We start from the raw sequence: 17,469 nt of genomic DNA, 5'->3' as shown, positions 1-17,469 counted from the left end.
CCACAAGTTATTCTTATACTTCCCTGCTCCCAGATGCATGACTTCCCCACAGCTCATATGAATGCATGACTTCAGCTTTTCACTCCCATGAATGAGTCTAATGGTCTGCTTCAATGAGTGTGTGAGACAGGGTTTCTACATAACATTCAAAGAGATTATATTGGATGTATAGAAGGGATTACTGATTGTAGACTACCAGCTGCAGCAATAATACACTGCAAATGTCTTCCACATCTGTCTTGTCTACTACACTCTTCTGGGAAAAAAATGCTATTTAGAACCAAAAAGGGTTCTTCGGCTGTCTTAATAGGAAGAACTTTGAAGGTAGAACCCTTTTGGTTCCACGTCAAACCCTTTTGAGTTCCATGTAGAACCCTTTACACAGAGTTCTACCTGGAACCAAAAAGGGTTCTCCTATGGGGACAGCCGCAGATCCCTTTTGTAACCCTTTCTTGTAAGGGTGTACAGAATGTATTGTCCATGGTGCCTTGTTACATTCACTTGAAACACAAACACAGTGTGCATACTGTATGTATATATCAGTGTGTCTGTCTGTCTCACTCAGTCAGTTGACCCAACAGCATACAGTGATTAGTAATGAATAATGTCTACATCTGTCACCTAGAGCTTGTCGGAGAGCTGCACACGCACGCACGCACGCACGCATGCACACACACACACACACACACACACACACACTGCTTTCTCTTGTGTAATGCTCGGGAGAGAGAGCTGGGTACTCTTCTAGCGACTCGCCACTGGCTGCGTTGGCATGGAAACTCCAGCTGAGCCAGGGAGCACTCTGTTCGATAGACAAATAGGTCACATGGAGAATGGCACACACACACACACACACACACACACACACACACACACACACACACACACACACACACACACACACACACACACACACACACCGGGTAACACAACATACATACTCAATGCCTATAGTAGGAGCATAGTATTACCATGACAGCATGGAAATCCCATGGGAATCTACTAAACTGTACAATCCCCCAAAACAACATTAATCATATGATGATATCACAGGCGTCTGGTTGCACCTTAATTGGGGAGGACGGGCTCATAGAAATGGCTGCAATGAAGTAAATGGAATTGCATCAAACACATTGTTTCCTATTACTTGATACCATTCCATTCACTCCATTCCAGCCATTACTATGAGCCGTCATCACCTCAGCTGCCTCCTGTGGATGATATCTTATCTGCGTTTCCTTTCTTCAGGGTTGGTTTACTGTCCCAAGTCAGATGGCCACCAATCCACCAGACAAGGAACACTGAACAGCTACAACCCATCGCCAGAACACAAGACACTCATTCTCTGGGTTTATAGAAGTCCCCATTTAAAGTTTGGAAGGGTTCCCTTTTAAAAGACATGTATAATTAATATCTAAAATGGACGCTGGAACAGAACAGAGAATATAGACAATCCATCCAGGAAGCAAAGAGAAAGGTTAAGTGTCTGGAGAAACATGTTGAACATTTATAATGTTAATAACGTTTATATTCATCTCTGTGAAGTTCCTTCCTGCTTAATGGAGCACATCCCTGTGGGTTTTCACTCCTGTTCCAGAACAACCCCTTCTCAATGACTCATCCGCACACAGATATGCACGCACGCACGCACACACACACACACACACACACACACACATACACGCACGCACACACACGCACGTACGCACACACACACACACACACACACAAAGCACTCACAACATGCAAGCTTACGCACACACACACACATACAGTACCAGTCAAAAGTTTGGACACATCTACTCATTCAAGGAGTTTTTGACATTGTAAAATATTAGTGAAGACATTAAAACTATGAAATAACACATATGGAATCATGTAGTAACCAAAAAAGTGTTAAACAATTTAAAATATTTGTTATATTTGAGTCAAAGTAGCCACTCTTTGCCTTGATGACAGCTTCGCACACTCTTTGAATTCTCTCAACTAGCTTCATGAGGTAGTCACCTGGAATGCATTTCAATTAACAGGAGTGCCTTGTTCAAAGTTCATTTGTGGAATTTCTTTCTTTCTTAATGCGCTTGAGCCAATCAGTTGTGTTGTGACAAGGTGGGGTAGTATACAGAAGAGAGCCCTATTTGGTAAAAGACCAAGTCAATATTATGACAAGAACAGCTCAAATAAGCAAAGAGAAATGACTGTCCATCATTACTTTAAGACATGATGGATTGTACCAGTCAAAAGTTTGGACACATCTACTCATTCAAGAAGTTTTCCACATTGTATAATAATAGTGAAGATATCGAAACTATGAAATAACAGATATGGAATTATGTAGTATAATAAGTGTTAAACAAATCAATACATAGTTTTTCACCTGGAATGCTTTTCCAACATACTTGAAGGAGTTCCCACATATGCTGAGCACTTGTTGGGTGCTTTTCCTTCACTCTGCGGTCCAACTCATCCCAAACCATCTCAATTGGGTTGAGGTTGGGTGATTGTGAAGGCCAGGTCATCTGATGCAGCACTCCATCACTCTCCTTCTTGGTCAAATAGCCCTTACACAGCCTGGAGGTGTGTTGGGTCATTGTGCTGTTGAAAAACAAATGATAGTCCCACTAAGCGCAAACCAGATGGAATGGCGTATCGCTGCAGAATGCTGTGATAGCCATGCTGGTTAAGTGTGCTTTGAATTCTAAATAAATCACCAACAGTGTCACCAGCAAAGCACCCCCACACCATAACACCTCCATGCTTCACGATGGAACCACACATGCAGATATCATCCGTTCACCTACTCTGCATCTCACAAAGACATGGCGGTTGGAACCAAAAATCTCCAATTTGGACTCATCAGACCAAAGGACAGATTTCCACCCGTCTATTGTACATTGCTCGTGTTTCTTCATCCAAGCAAGTCTATTCTTCTTATTGGTGTCTTTTAGTAGTGGTTTCTTTGCAGTAATTCGACCATGAAGACAGGATTCACGCAGTCTCCTTTGAACAGTTGATGTTGAGATGTGTCTGTTACTTGAACTCTGTGAAACATTAATTTGGGCTGTAATTTCTGAGGCTGGTTGTCACGCCCTGACCTTAGAGAGCCTGTTAGGTCAGGGTGTGATTTGGGTGGGCATTCTAGTTTTCTATTTCTTTGTTGGCCGGGTATGGTTCCTGATCAGAGGTCTATCAATGTCTCTGATTGGGAATCATACTTAGGCAGCCTGTTTTCCACCTGAGTTTGTGGGATCTTGTTTTTGCACAGTAGCTGTATAGCCCTGCAGAACTTTACATTAGTTTATCTTTTGTTGTTTTTTGGTGTTCATCCAAAAAGAAAGAAAGATGTACACTTTCCACGCTGCGCTTTGGTCTCATTCCAACGAAGGACGTAACACTGGTAACTATAATGAACGTATCCTCTTCAGCAGAGGTAACTCTGGGTTTTCCTTTCCTGTGGCGGTCCTCATGAGAGCCGGTTTCATCATAGCGCTTGATGGTTTTTGCAAATGCACTCGAAGGAACTTTCAAAGTTTTACATTTTCTGTATTGACTGACCTTCATGTCTTAAAGTAATGACGGACTGTTGTTTATTTTAGCTTTTGAGCTGTTCTTGCCATAATATGGACTTGGTCTTTTACCAAATAGGACTATCTTCTGTATTCCACCCCTACCTTGTCACAACATAATTGATTGGGTCAAACGCATTAAGGAAAGAAATTCCACAAATGAACTTTGAACAAGGCACGCCAGTTAATTGAAATGCATTCCAGGTGACTACCTCATGAAGCTGGTTGAGAGAATGCCAACAGTGTGCGAAGCTGTCATCAAGGCAAAGGGTGGCTACTTTGAAGAATCTCAAATATTTTGATTTGTTTTACACTTTTTTGGTTACTACGTGATTCCATAAGTGTTATTTCATAGTTTTAATGTCTTCACCATTATTCTACAATGCAGAAAATAGTAAAAATAAAGAAAAACCCTGGAATGTGTAGGTGTGTCCAAACATTTGACTGGTACCGTACACCACACACACACACACACAGCAGTTGTCTTTATAATTCCTCCAAGTGCCTGGAACAGTTTGGGCTCTTGGGAAGGAGGATAGTCATCTGGCGGGCCAAGATACAGACATGCTGTGGTCTGGCTATGTTCACCATTGATCCAAGGCCAAGGAAGTAAGAAGAAGCCTTCTGACAGTAACTCACATACACAGAGAACCTACAGTAACCACAATATAGTTTTCCCCTGGCTGTTCAGGATCTTGGTCAAGCTTTATTTGTCTCATTTAGATAAAACAAATATACTTCACAAGATCATGCTGTCATGGAATTACATGCTGTTGTAATGGAGAGGGGGGAAGCGGAGAGGAGAGGAAAGGGGGGGAGCAGAGAGGAGAGGAGAGGGGGGGAGCGGAGAGGAGAGGAGCGGAGAGGGATACCAAAGAAAAGTGAATAAAGACAAGGTCAGACTATCAGGTTGTTTCCTTTCTCTAGGAATTCAGCTTGACACATTCTTGGAACCTGTCTGTTGCCTCACTCACACAATGTCCTTGGTCAGAGATTCAGGGGTAAGGAGTTATGTGTCTTGGTAGAGTGCCACGTCTTGGTGACCTTGTAAAGCTATCTGCAGGAGAGCATGATGCAATAAAAGCTAATGTTTATTCTAGACACATCCGTAGTTAGCAAGGAGACAGACACACCCTTACCCATTACATTTAGCCCCATGTGAAATGTATAGCCACCGACGTATGGAAGAAAGGACTGTGCACACGCACGCAGAGACAGACACAGGTGCATACACACACACACACACACACACACACACACACACACACACACACACACTACAGATAGATGTTCCAGTGGCTCTAACTGTGCTTTGTTTAAGGCTGGCATCTAGTTACATCATCCTTTAGAGAACGGACACTCAGATTACAGGAAACGCAACCATTCTACCTCAGGGGACCTATGTGTGTGTGTGTGTGTGTGTGCTCTCTGCTCAGACATTATCTCTGCAGCCTTGTCATAATTGAACACTTCCCACAGAGCCAAGGCTGTTATGACTAGCTATGTCCTAGGACATGAGCAGTGGTTACTTTTTGCACGTTTGTTTGTTTGTATATATTCTGTATACTTAGAAATCAACGATATGTTACATCCAAGCCCTCTGGGATGCGTACATTCACTACAACAGGTACCTAATAGTACCTGATAGTTCTCATCTGAAAGCGGTGATTGTGTCACCAGATACTTGCACCTTGTGTCAGGTGTACTGTTATTGTCACCCAATTGCATTAACTCAGTGGTCACCAACCTTTTCAAGCCTAAGATCACATCCCAAGTCCAAATGTAAACCAAGATCTACCACTTGCATGATGACAAAACAAGGCCACAATGTTGTTCCACTTTGACATTCTTTATTTTTCTACCTGTGAGTCACAAGCAAAGTATTAATTTAATTATACAAATAGTATAATCAGAAGTAAGTGCAACATTCATTCAACATTTTACAACAGTCATATTACATTGTTCAATATTTCCACATGCCTATTACTGATTCACCATTCATATATAACCTCAATAATCAGTCAATTACAGGCCTATTACCCATTCACCATTCATATATAACCTCAATAATCAGTCAATTACAGGCCTATTACCCATTCACCATTCATATATAACCTCAATAATCAGTCAATTACAGGCCTATTACTCATTCACCATTCATATAAAACCTCAATAATCTGTCAATTACAGGCCTATTACTCATTCACCATTCATATAAAACCTCAATAATCAGTCAATTACAGGCCTATTACTCATTCACCATTCATATAAAACCTCAATAATCAGTCAATTACAGGCCTATTACTCATTCACCATTCATATATAACCTCAATAATCAGTCAATTACAGGCCTATTACTCATTCACCATTCATATATAACCTCAATAATCAGTCAATTACAGGCCTATTACTCGTTCACCATTCATATATAACCTCAATAATCAGTCAATTACAGGCCTGTTACTCATTCACCATTAATATATAACCTCAATAATCAGTCAATTACAGGCCTAAGCCAATCATGTACAGTACTGTTTCACTTTCCATTTTAGAACAGCATACAACACAGATCATATAATTTTGTAAACAACATAGCCTACAACAGATTTCAAACTGGCTTATAGTTTGACACAGCAAGTCTGACACTGTCTGTGAGATGTCTATTAGTTAGACAAGACCTGTTCTTTGTCTTGATTATTTTCATCTGTGAAAGGGCCATCTCACAGAGATATGTTGACCCAAAGTAGGCCTTCACCTTAAGTGCGCAGGATGAAAGGAGGGGGAACTTTTTGGTGTTTACAAGACCCCAAAAGTCACTGTCTCTTGATCTTGCTTTCAACTCGATGTTATTTTGCAATTCAATTATCTCAATGTCAACTCCGATGGGTAAAGCAAATACTTGCGGGAATTTGGCAGACACTTCCTCAATCCCACTGGGGAGGAAAGGGTTTGAGATAAATGCAACAACCTCCCCTATGTCATTTAACTCCTGAAAACACCTGTTGAATTCAGATGCCAGTTTCTCCAGGTGGGAACAGAATTCTTGCAGGAGAAAAGCATCTTTGTGTCTGATGTTTTGCAACATTTTCTCCAGGTTTGGGAAGTGCACCAGCCTTCCATTCCTCAGCTGAAAGGCCTACACACCCACCTTGGCCTTAAAGGCATTGACAGCGCTGATCATGTGTACCACGTCTTTGTCTTTTCGCTGAAGCTCATAGTTGAGCTGGTTCAATGGCTGTTATGTCCGTGAGGAAACCTCAGTCTAGCAGCCATGCATCATGAGACAGTTCCTCATGCTCCTCATTTCGTGACTCCAGAAATGATTTGATCTCGGGCAGCAAGTCAACAAATCGCTGCAGTACTTTCCTGCAACTCAACCACCTTACGCAAGCGTGGAGAACCAAGTCACCGTATGCGGCATCAAGCTCATGAAGTCCTTTTGCGAGAATCAAATTAACAATCAAACGACAAGTGTCATGACATGAGACAAGTCCACTACCTTACTAGCAAGTGCTTGCTGATGGATTACACAGTGATAGTTCAAAAACTTGGGGAAATCGGGATCCTGACGGCACAGTGCAAAGAATCCCGAATGCACCCCACACAATGCCGGTGCCCCGTCTGTAGTGATCGCAACCAGCTTATGAATGGGAATGCTGTTATCATGCACATGATGTTTAAACTCGTTGTAAATGTCCTCTCTTCTTGTCCTCCGTTTTAATGATAAAAGGGTAAGAAAAGACTCCTCAGTAGTTGAATCCTTAAAATCCATGCGAACAAACACCATCAGCTGTGCAGTGTCTGTCATATCCTGGGATTCGTCAAACTGCAGAGAAAAGCACTCACAAAGTGATAAATTCTTGAGCACTTGTTGATTCACGTCCTCCGATAACGACTCTACCCTTCTTGTGACAGTGGCTGGGCCAAGTGGCACACTTCCGATAGCATTTTTTATGTCCTCTTTGTTTTTGAATTCTTTGAATAACGTCTCTGCGGCAAAGGTCATTGCCTCCTTGTATAACTCTCCAACGATGAACGGTTTCTTATGTTTAGCCAAGAGATGGCTGACAGGGAAGGATGCCTCTGTTGCAGCATTACGTTTAGCCAAGAGATGGCTGACAGGGAACGATGCCTCTGTTGCAGCATTACGTTTAGCCAAGAGATGTCTGACACGGAAGGATGCCTCTGTTGCAGCATTACGTTTAGCCAAGAGATGTCTGACAGGGAAGGATGCCTCTGTTGCAGCATTACGTTTAGCCAAGAGATGTCTGACAGGGAAGGATGCCTCTGTTGCAGCATTACGTTTAGCCAAGAGATGGCTGACAGGGAACGATGCCTCTGTTGCAGCATTACGTTTAGCCAAGAGATGGCTGACCCGGAAGGATGCCTCTGTTGCAGCATTACGTTTAGCCAAGAGATGTCTGACACGGAAGGATGCCTCTGTTGCAGCATTACGTTTAGCCAAGAGATGGCTGACAGGGAAGGATGCCTCTGTTGCAGCATTACGTTTAGCCAAGAGATGGCTGACAGGGAACGATGCCTCTGTTGCAGCATTACGTTTAGCCAAGAGATGGCTGACCCGGAAGGATGCCTCTGTTGCAGCATTACGTTTAGCCAAGAGATGTCTGACACGGAAGGATGCCTCTGTTGCAGCATTACGTTTAGCCAAGAGATGGCTGACAGGGAAGGATGCCTCTGTTGCAGCATTACGTTTAGCCAAGAGATGGCTGACAGGGAACGATGCCTCTGTTGCAGCATTACGTTTATCCAAGAGATGTCTGACACGGAAGGATGCCTCTGTTGCAGCATTACGTTTAGCCAAGAGATGTCTGACACGGAAGGATGCCTCTGTTGCGGCCTTACTTTTAGCCAAGAGATGGCTGACCCGGAAGGATGCCTCTGTTGCGGCCTTACTTTTATCCAAGAGATGGCTGACCCGGAAGGATGCCTCTGTTGCGGCCTTACTTTTATCCAAGAGATGGCTGACCCGGAAGGATGCCTCTGTTGCGGCATTACTTTTAGCCAAGAGATGGCTGACACGGAAGGATGCCTCTGTTGCAGCATTACGTTTAGCCAAGAGATGGCTGACACGGAAGGATGCCTCTGTTGCGGCCTTACTTTTAGCCAAGAGATGGCTGACACGGAAGGATGCCTCTGTTGCGGCCTTACTTTTATCCAAGAGATGGCTGACCCGGAAGGATGCCTCTGTTGCGGCATTACTTTTAGCCAAGAGATGGCTGACACGGAAGGATGCCTCTGTTGCGGCATTACTTTTAGCCAAGAGATGGCTGACACGGAAGGATGCCTCTGTTGCAGCATTACGTTTAGCCAAGAGATGGCTGACACGGAAGGATGCCTCTGTTGCGGCCTTACTTTTAGCCAAGAGATGGCTGACAGGGAAGGATGCCTCTGTTGCGGCATTACTTTTAGCCAAGAGATGGCTGACACGGAAGGATGCCTCTGTTGCGGCCTTACTTTTAGCTGTCGGTTTGGTAAAAAGCAACTACTGTGCTTTCAATACAGACTTGAGCAACATGTTTCCCCTTTTTGTGAGTGCTACAGCCTGGTGACAAATCAGGCAAATCCTTTTGTCCTTAACTACGGTGTACAGAAAATCGTGTTCCTATTCTACATGAAAATTATAAGTGTTTTGCTTTTTCCGTTGTGCCTCCACCATCGTTTCGTTAGCTTGCGTATCGTTAGCTTGATAGCTCGTGAGCGTTACAACAAGTGACTGAGCTAGTTAAGGTGGGAGTTAGGGGAGTAATTTGTCAGACGTTATACCTAGAAACTGTATTTGATTGGCCAGATATACCCCTCCCCCGCCACCACTACACACATGGCTCACACATGGCGCATTTGAAATGAAATTCATAAATATTAATTCATAAATTAAAACATTTCGACGTTGATTATTTTTTTTCTGATTTTGAGATCGACTTGGAATGCTTCCAAGATCGACTTGTCAACCGCAATCAACTGGTTGGTGACTCCTGCATTAGCTCAACCCAAAAGACAACACATGGCTCAGTTTCTCCTGGAATATGCACTTCCAACTTACAAACACATTGAATTCCAACACTGGGTACAGACAAGCACACAACGGCAAGCAATATTGGCTGCATCAACAGGCAAGTAGAATTTTCTCCATATTTCACCACGACGGTCCAAAGAGCATCTCCACTCTTCTCTGTCACATTCACAATAGTGGTATATAATCATCACCACCAAATGGAATAGCAGCTGTTCCAAAGTCAATGAAACATCAATAACTTGAAACTGAGAATGTTTACCGCAGCTCAAGTGTTTATGTGTGTACATGAGTGTGTGTGCGCAAACGAGTGGTGGAAAAAGGACCCAATTGTCATACTTGAGTAAAAGTAAAGCTACATTAATAGAAAATGACTCAAGTGAAAGTGAGTCAGCCACTAAAATTCTACTTGAGTAAAAGTCTAAAAGTGTTTGGTTTTAAATATAATTGCTAAAATAAATGTAATTGCTAAAATATACTTAAGTATCAAAAGTAAAAGTATAAATCATGTCACATTCCTTATATTAAGCAAACCAGACACCACCATTCTTGTTTTTTGTTTACAGATAGCCAAGGGCACACTCCAACACTCAGACATAATTTACAAAAGAAGCATTTGTGTTTAGTGAGTCGGCCAGATCAGAGGCAGTAGAGATGACCAGGGATGTTCTCTTGATACGTGTGTGAATTGGAGAGAAAAAAAATGTCCTGCTACGCATTGTAATTGTAACTGGTCCTTTTGGGTGTCAGTGTAAATGTATGGAGTAAAAAGTACATTATTTTCTTTAGAAATGTAGTGAGATAAAAGTAAAAGTAGTCAAAAATCGAAATATTAAATTAAAGCACAGATACCCCAAAAAACAACTTAAGTATCTTATTGAAACAGCGGATGTTCATTTTTATGCAGATGATACTGTTCTTTATTCAAGTGGTAGTAGTTTATCTTTAGCTATTTAAAATATCCAAAGAGCATTTAACATCCTACAACAGAATCTGTATGATTTAAAGCTGATTCTAAATTCGGGTAAAACAAAATGCATGGTATTTTCAAATGCCAGGCATGTTACAAATCATGTCATTGCTACATTTGCTGGACATACTATAGAGCAAGTTAAAGTGTATAAATATTTGGGTGTGTGGGTTGATGATAAGCTGAGCTTCACTGTTCATGTAGAGAACTTGATAAGGAAGCTCAAGCTGAAAATCGGATTTTATTAACAACATAAGGCTTGTTTTTCTTTTGAGGCCAGGAAGGAGCTGGTACGATGTACATTACTGTCGGTTGTAGATTTTAGTGATGTTATATATTTGCAGGCCTCAGCCACTACACTGAGAGCACTTGATTCAGTGTATCATGCAGCCCTCAGGTTGATTACAAATCAGAAACCTCTAACACATCATTGTGATCTCTACAGCGCTGTTGGCTGGTCGTCATTGACCTTGCGTATGCTTAAACACTGGTATACACTGATTTATAAGGCCATATTGGGTAAAATGTCATTTTATCTCTGTTTTTTTTAGTCAGGTCGGTAAATAAATATCAATTACGGTCCCATTCTGATTTGCTTCTAACAGTACCAAAAATTAGAACAGGTTATGGTAGAAATAGTTTTAGTTACTTAGCACCGTAGTCCTGGAATTCTCTCCTGAACATTTTAAAATGTGATGATCTAGTTTCGTTGGTGGAGTTTAAACACTTGATCGATGTATATATCATAGAAGAGTGTGATTGTTTTAAGGCCAGCTGTTTTTAGTCAAGATGTTTGTGTTTTTAATGTAATATGTCATTGTTGTACTGTATGTGTGTTAATAGTTTTGTTTAATGTTGTGTTAGTGTATGTAAGTTGTTTTGTCTGAAACCTTGTTCCCCCTGCTGCTATTGGACCAGGTCTCTCTTGGAAAAGAGATGTTATCTCAATGAGAAAAAGCCTGTATGAATAAAGGTAAAATATATTTTTTTAAAGTAGTACTTTAAAGTATTTTTACTTAAAACCTTTACACCACTGGCGCAAATGCAGTATTCCACAGTCTGTTTGAAGCTGGTGTCACGCTCGCTATCTTCAAACTCCCTGTCATAAATCAACCAAGGCGCAGCGTGCATGTAGTTCCACATCTTTTAATGAAAGTGAAACCGAAATAATCCCACTCAAAAAAACAGGTAAACAGCAAAGAACGTGACGCAACCAAGGTGCACACACACACACGGAAAAATAATTACCCACAACACACAGGTAGGAAAAGGCTACCTAAGTATGGTTCTCAATCAGAGACAACGATTGACAGCTGCCTCTGATTGGGAACCACACCAGGCCAAACACATAGAAATAGAAAACACATAGAATGCCCACCCAAAGTCACGCCCTGACAAAACCAAAATAGAGACCCCCCCCCCCCCCAAAGGTGCGGACTCCGGCCGCAAAACCTGAACCTATAGGGGAGGGTCTGGGTGGGCATTTCACCGCGGTGGCGGTGTGGGATTGTTTTCAGTGTACATGTTGTACACGGCTATAGGTCACGGTTGTTCGTGTATTTTGTATTTTGCTGGACTGTTTAAGTTCCACGTGTTTGGGGCATTTGTTTGAGTTGGCGTCGTTTCACCGTTGTGGTGAAAATAAAGTAGCGCTACCCTGAACTCTCTGCTTCCTGCGCCTGACTTCTTCCTCCACTACACCCCGGGCGTTACAGCTGGAGCTGCCCCTTTCAACTCCCTCTACTGTACAGGCTGTTAGGGTACGTTCATTTAATGTCACCAGTGCCACTTCTGTTCCAATGTTCCCACCTCACAGGGGCTAACGATTGGCTGTCAGGTGTGGGTTGGTGTCTACTGCACTGATGTTGTTTTTCAGTACAGGAATAGGGCAATTAAGTCCTATTTTTGACAAATTACTTTCAAAATGTGTAGGTTTGGACATATCACACTTTTGCCTTTCTCCTATCATACAGTCACAATGTGTTGTTTCTAAAGAAATTGACCTCTGAAACTGTGTTTTTGTTGATAAGAGATATGTTTACATCATCAATCAATAATTAAAATGTATTTATAAAGCCCTTCTTACATCAGCTGATGTCACAAAGTGCTGTACAGAAACCAGCCTAAAACCCCAAACAGCAAGCAATGCAGGTGTAGAAGCACGGTGGCTAGGAAAAAGTCCCTAGAAAGGCCAGAACCTAGGAAGAAACCTAGAGAGGAACCAGGCTATGAGGGGTGGCCAGTCCTCTTCTGGCTGTGCCGGGTGGAGATTAAAACAGAACATGGCTAAGATGTTCAAATGTTCATAGATGACCAGCAGGGTCAGATAACAATAATCACAGTAGTTGTCGAGGGTGCAACAGGTCAGCATCTCAGGAGTAAATGTCAGTTGGCTTTTCATAGCCGATCATTCAGAGTATCTATACCGCTCCTGCTGTCTCTAGAGAGTTGAAAACAGCAGGTCTGGGACAGGTAGCACGTCTGGTGAACAGGTCAGGGTTCCATAGCCGGAGGCAGAACAGCTAAAACTGGAGCAGCAGCATGACCAGGTGGACTGGGGACAGAAAGGAGTCATCAGGCCAGGCAGTCCTGAGGCATGGTTCTAGAGCTCAGGTCCTCCGAGAGAGAGAAAGAAAGAAAGAGAGAAAAAGAGAGAAAAATAGAGAGAATTAGAGAGAGCATACTTAAATTCACACAGGACACCGGATAAGACAGGAGAAATACTCCAGATATATCAGACTGACCCTAGCCCCCCGACACATAAACTACTACAGCATAAGTACTGGAGGCTGAGACATCTAGTGAGATATTTACAGTGCCTTGCGAAAGTGTTCACCCCCCTTGGCATTTTTCCTATTTTATTGCCTTACAACCTGGAATAAAAATATATTTTCAATCCCCCCCCAAAGGCAAAACTTTATAGAGCCACCTTTTGCAGAAATTACAATTGCGAGTCTCTTTGGGTATGTCTCTATAAGCTTGGCACATCTAGCCACTGGGATTAATGCCCATTCTTCAAGGCAAAACTGCTCCAGCTCCTTCAAGTTGGTTCCGCTGGTGTACAGAAATCTTTAAGTCATACCACAAATTCTCAATTGGATTGAGGTCTGGGCTTTGACTAGGCCATTCCAAGTCATTTAAATGTTTCCCCTCAAACCACTCGAGTGTTGCTTTAGCAGTATGCTTACGGTCATTTTCCTGCTGGAAGGTGAACCTCCGTCGCAGTCTCAAATCTCTGGAAGACTGAAAAAGGTTTCCCTCAAGAATTTCCTTGTATTTAGCATCAGATTGCACACAGGTGGACTTTATTTAACTAATTATGTGACTTCTGAAGGTAATTGGTTGCACCAGATCTTATTTAGGGGCTTCATAGCAAAGGGGGTGAATATATATGCACCCATCACTTTTCCATTTGAAATATTTCTGAATTTCTTTGACTATTTTGCGTATGTCCATTACATGAAATCCAAAATAAAAATCAATTTAAATTACAGGTTGTAATGCAACAAAATAGGAAAAACAGTAGTAAAAACAGCAGTTGCCGTACCAGGCAGTGATACAGCCCAACAGTATTCTCTCAAATGTGCATCTGTAAAAGTTTGTGAAGTTTTAGGTGCCAAGCCAAGTTTCTTCAGCCTCCTGTTGCGCCTTCTTCACCACATTGTCTGTGTGGGTGGACCATCAGTGATGCTGCCATCTATCCACGGTTTCTGATTCGGGTAGGTTTTAATAGTCACAGTGGGTACAACATCTCCTATACACTTCCTGATAAACTCAGTCACCTTATCAGTGTATTTGTCTATGTTATTCTCAGAGGCTACCCGGAACATTTCCCAGTCCGCGTGATCAAAATAATCTTGAGGCGTGGATTCCGATTGGCGAGACCAGCGTTGAATAGTCCTTCGCACGGGTACTTCCTCTTTGAGTTTCTGCCTATAGGAAGGGATGAGCAAAATGGAGTCGTGATCAGATTTCCCGAAGGGAGGGCAAGGGAGGGCCTTGTAGGCATCCCGGAAGATGGAGTAGCAGTGGTTGAGTGTTTTAGCATTACGAGTACTACAGTCAATGTGTTGATGGAATTTCTGTAGCGTTTTCTTCAAACTGACTTTGTTAAAATCCCCAGCTACAATAAATTCGGCCTCAGGATATGTGGTATCCAGTTTTCATAAAGTCCAGTGAAGATCTTTGAGGGCCGTCTTGGTATCTACTTAAGGGGGAATATACATGGTTGTGACTATAACTGAAGAGAATTCTCTTGGGAGGTAATACGATCGGAGGTATTCTAGGTTGGGTGAACAAAAGGACTTGAGTTTCTGTATGTTGTCACAATCACACCATAAGTAGTTAATCATGAAACATACACCCCCACCCTTCTTCTTTCCGGAGAGATATTTATTCCTGTCTGATGAACTGAGAACCCAACTGGCTGTACGGACTCAGACAGTATATCCCGAGAGATCCATCTTTCCGTGAAACAAAGTATGTTACAATCCCTGATGTCTCTCTGGAAGGAAATCCTCGCCCTGAGCTTGTCAACTTTATTATCCAGAGACTGAACATTAGCGAATAATATACTCAGAAGCGGTGGGTGGTGTGCGCGCCTCCTGAGTCTGACTAGAAGACTAGTCCGAGCACCTCTTTTCTGCCGGCTGTGTTTGGGTCAGCCTCTGGAGGGTACGAACAAAGGATCCAATTTGGGAAAGTCATATTCCTGGTCGTAATGCTGGTAATGCTGGTAAGTTACCGTCACACGGGGGCGCTAGAGAGCGTGCTATGGAGTAGACGTGCTTTGCTAGAGCTCCGCTCCATTTTGAAACAAATTAGTATTTATCTTAACCTCTCACGACCTATATCTTCAAACAAATATGACAAAGGGAAAAGGCACCAGAAAAGGGAGCGCTAAACAAGATAATTTGAATGAGATAGACAACGAACCAATTTCAACGTCGCCAACCCACGAGGAGTTAGCTGAAGAGGCTAGCTTCCAAGAGGCCCCCACAGAGCCTACGCAAAGTGACATACTGGCTGCCATAAACTCACTAAGCAAGAAGGTGGACACAAGGTTGGCTGATATCTCAAAGAGTATTGGGACTTTGGCCGAAACTGTGAAGGCAACTCAGAAAAGGGTGCATGAGGTTGAGCAGACGACAGTCGATCATGAGGCCAGGCTACAGGACATAGAGAAACAGAGCGCAACGTTCAAAAATGACAACAAAACCCTGAAAGCCCGACTGGAAATGCTTGAGTCGCATTCAAGACGCCAGAACATCCGAATATGTGGCATCCAGGAGGACACTGAGAAAGGGAAACCCACTGAATTTGTCTCGGAGCTGATACCGGCCCTGCTGGGGAGCGAACACTTCAAAACGGCCATCCTGATCGACCGCGCACACAGATCTCAGGCAACGAAGCCGGCCAAGGGCGGGCCACCAAGGCCATTCATTGTACGGCTGCACTATCCCCAGACCAGGGATCTCATCCTCAAGCTGGCTAGTCAAAAGTTCCCCCTTAACTTCAACGGAGCCAGGGTGTCTTTCTACCCAGATCTTACCTTGGAGGTGAGGAACCAACGGAAAGAGTTTGATGAGGTACGCAACAAATGCAGGGCGGCCAACATCCGATATGGATTCCTCTTCCCAGCCCGGTTTAAGGTGACAGTCGAAGGATCAACACGTACTTTTGACAACCCAAAAGAGGCCGATCTGTTCTTGACAAGCAAGCTCCCTGGCTGAGGATACAGAAGGCTGTGTCAGCCGGCTAAATGACCAAATACAGGCCAGGAATGTGTTTGGATTTCCGGACTATGTCTTTTCGATTAGAAGATCAGAATTTGGGACTTATGATTGGTGAAATGTTGTGGCTAATATAGCATTGTTTGGCACACATGTTTTAGCGCCACTCACCCCTAACGTGAGAGTTAAGTGTTAAGTGTTATTTAATATTAGCGTATATGCGGAGCATCTATAGACGACGAGTTAGTTCAAGTTTGTGTGTTAGCTAAGGAGTGCTTCGTTTGGGGAAGTCACTCAGTAAAGAGACGGGAGGGGGGATGGGGTCTGTGTTTTATATTCGCGTTTAATATTAGTACAGGTGGCATGACAAGCTCCCGCACGGCGGGACGTCTTTCTTCTGAGTTTTGTATGACAGCAACAATTTGCTCTAAAATAAGAAATGCCACATAGTGACAGAGCACAGAGTAGACCAGGTGGAATAAAGATAGTCAGCTGGAACTGTAATGGCTTAGGGCATGTGGTGAAACGAGCTAAGGTTTTCTCTCATCTTAAATTACTGGGTGCTGACATAGTGTTTCTTCAAGAAACTCATATTAAACGCTCCGCTCAGGCCAAGCTACGAGTCGGCTGGATCGGTCAGATATACCAGTCTAACTATGATGCAGAAGCGAGAGGGGTAGCAATCCTGATAAGGAAAAACATTCTGTTTGTTTACTCTTCCTCGATTTCAGATCCTAATGGTCGGTATATTATTGTGGCTGGTACACTGAATTCGAAACCAGTAACCTTGGTCCATTTATATGGACCCAACTTCGATGATCCATTATTTTTTCAAAGGGTATTTAAGGACATACCAAATATCTCGGATACAAGTGTTATTGTTGGAGGGGACTTTAACTGTACGTTAGATCCTCTTTTAGATAAACAGCTATCAAGGTCACGTCAACAATCAAATGCCAGTGTCTGTCTAAATACATTGATGACAAACCTTAACATTGTCGATATTTGGAGACTGATGCACCCAACAGACAGGGATTACTCTTTCTTTTCATCAGTTCATCAATCATATTCCAGAATTGACTATTTTTTGTTGGACTCCAAACTAATCTCAGCGGCTGAGTCGGTTACCTATCACCCTATTCTAATTACGGACCACTCTCCTGTGTCCAT

General features: G+C 42.8%; 1 pseudogene; it reads right to left on the bottom strand.

The window, feature by feature from the left end:
- Positions 1-9,418, bottom strand: part of LOC149984144 (uncharacterized) — a 27,082-nt pseudogene extending 17,664 nt beyond the window's left edge.
- Positions 9,419-17,469: the final 8,051 nt, after the last annotated feature.

This window comes from Oncorhynchus mykiss, chromosome 4 (genome assembly GCF_057628025.1).
Source record: "Oncorhynchus mykiss isolate SJ-2025 chromosome 4, ASM5762802v1, whole genome shotgun sequence".
NCBI classification, from domain to species: domain Eukaryota; kingdom Metazoa; phylum Chordata; class Actinopteri; order Salmoniformes; family Salmonidae; genus Oncorhynchus; species Oncorhynchus mykiss.
This window is presented reverse-complemented; position numbering and strand designations above follow the sequence as displayed.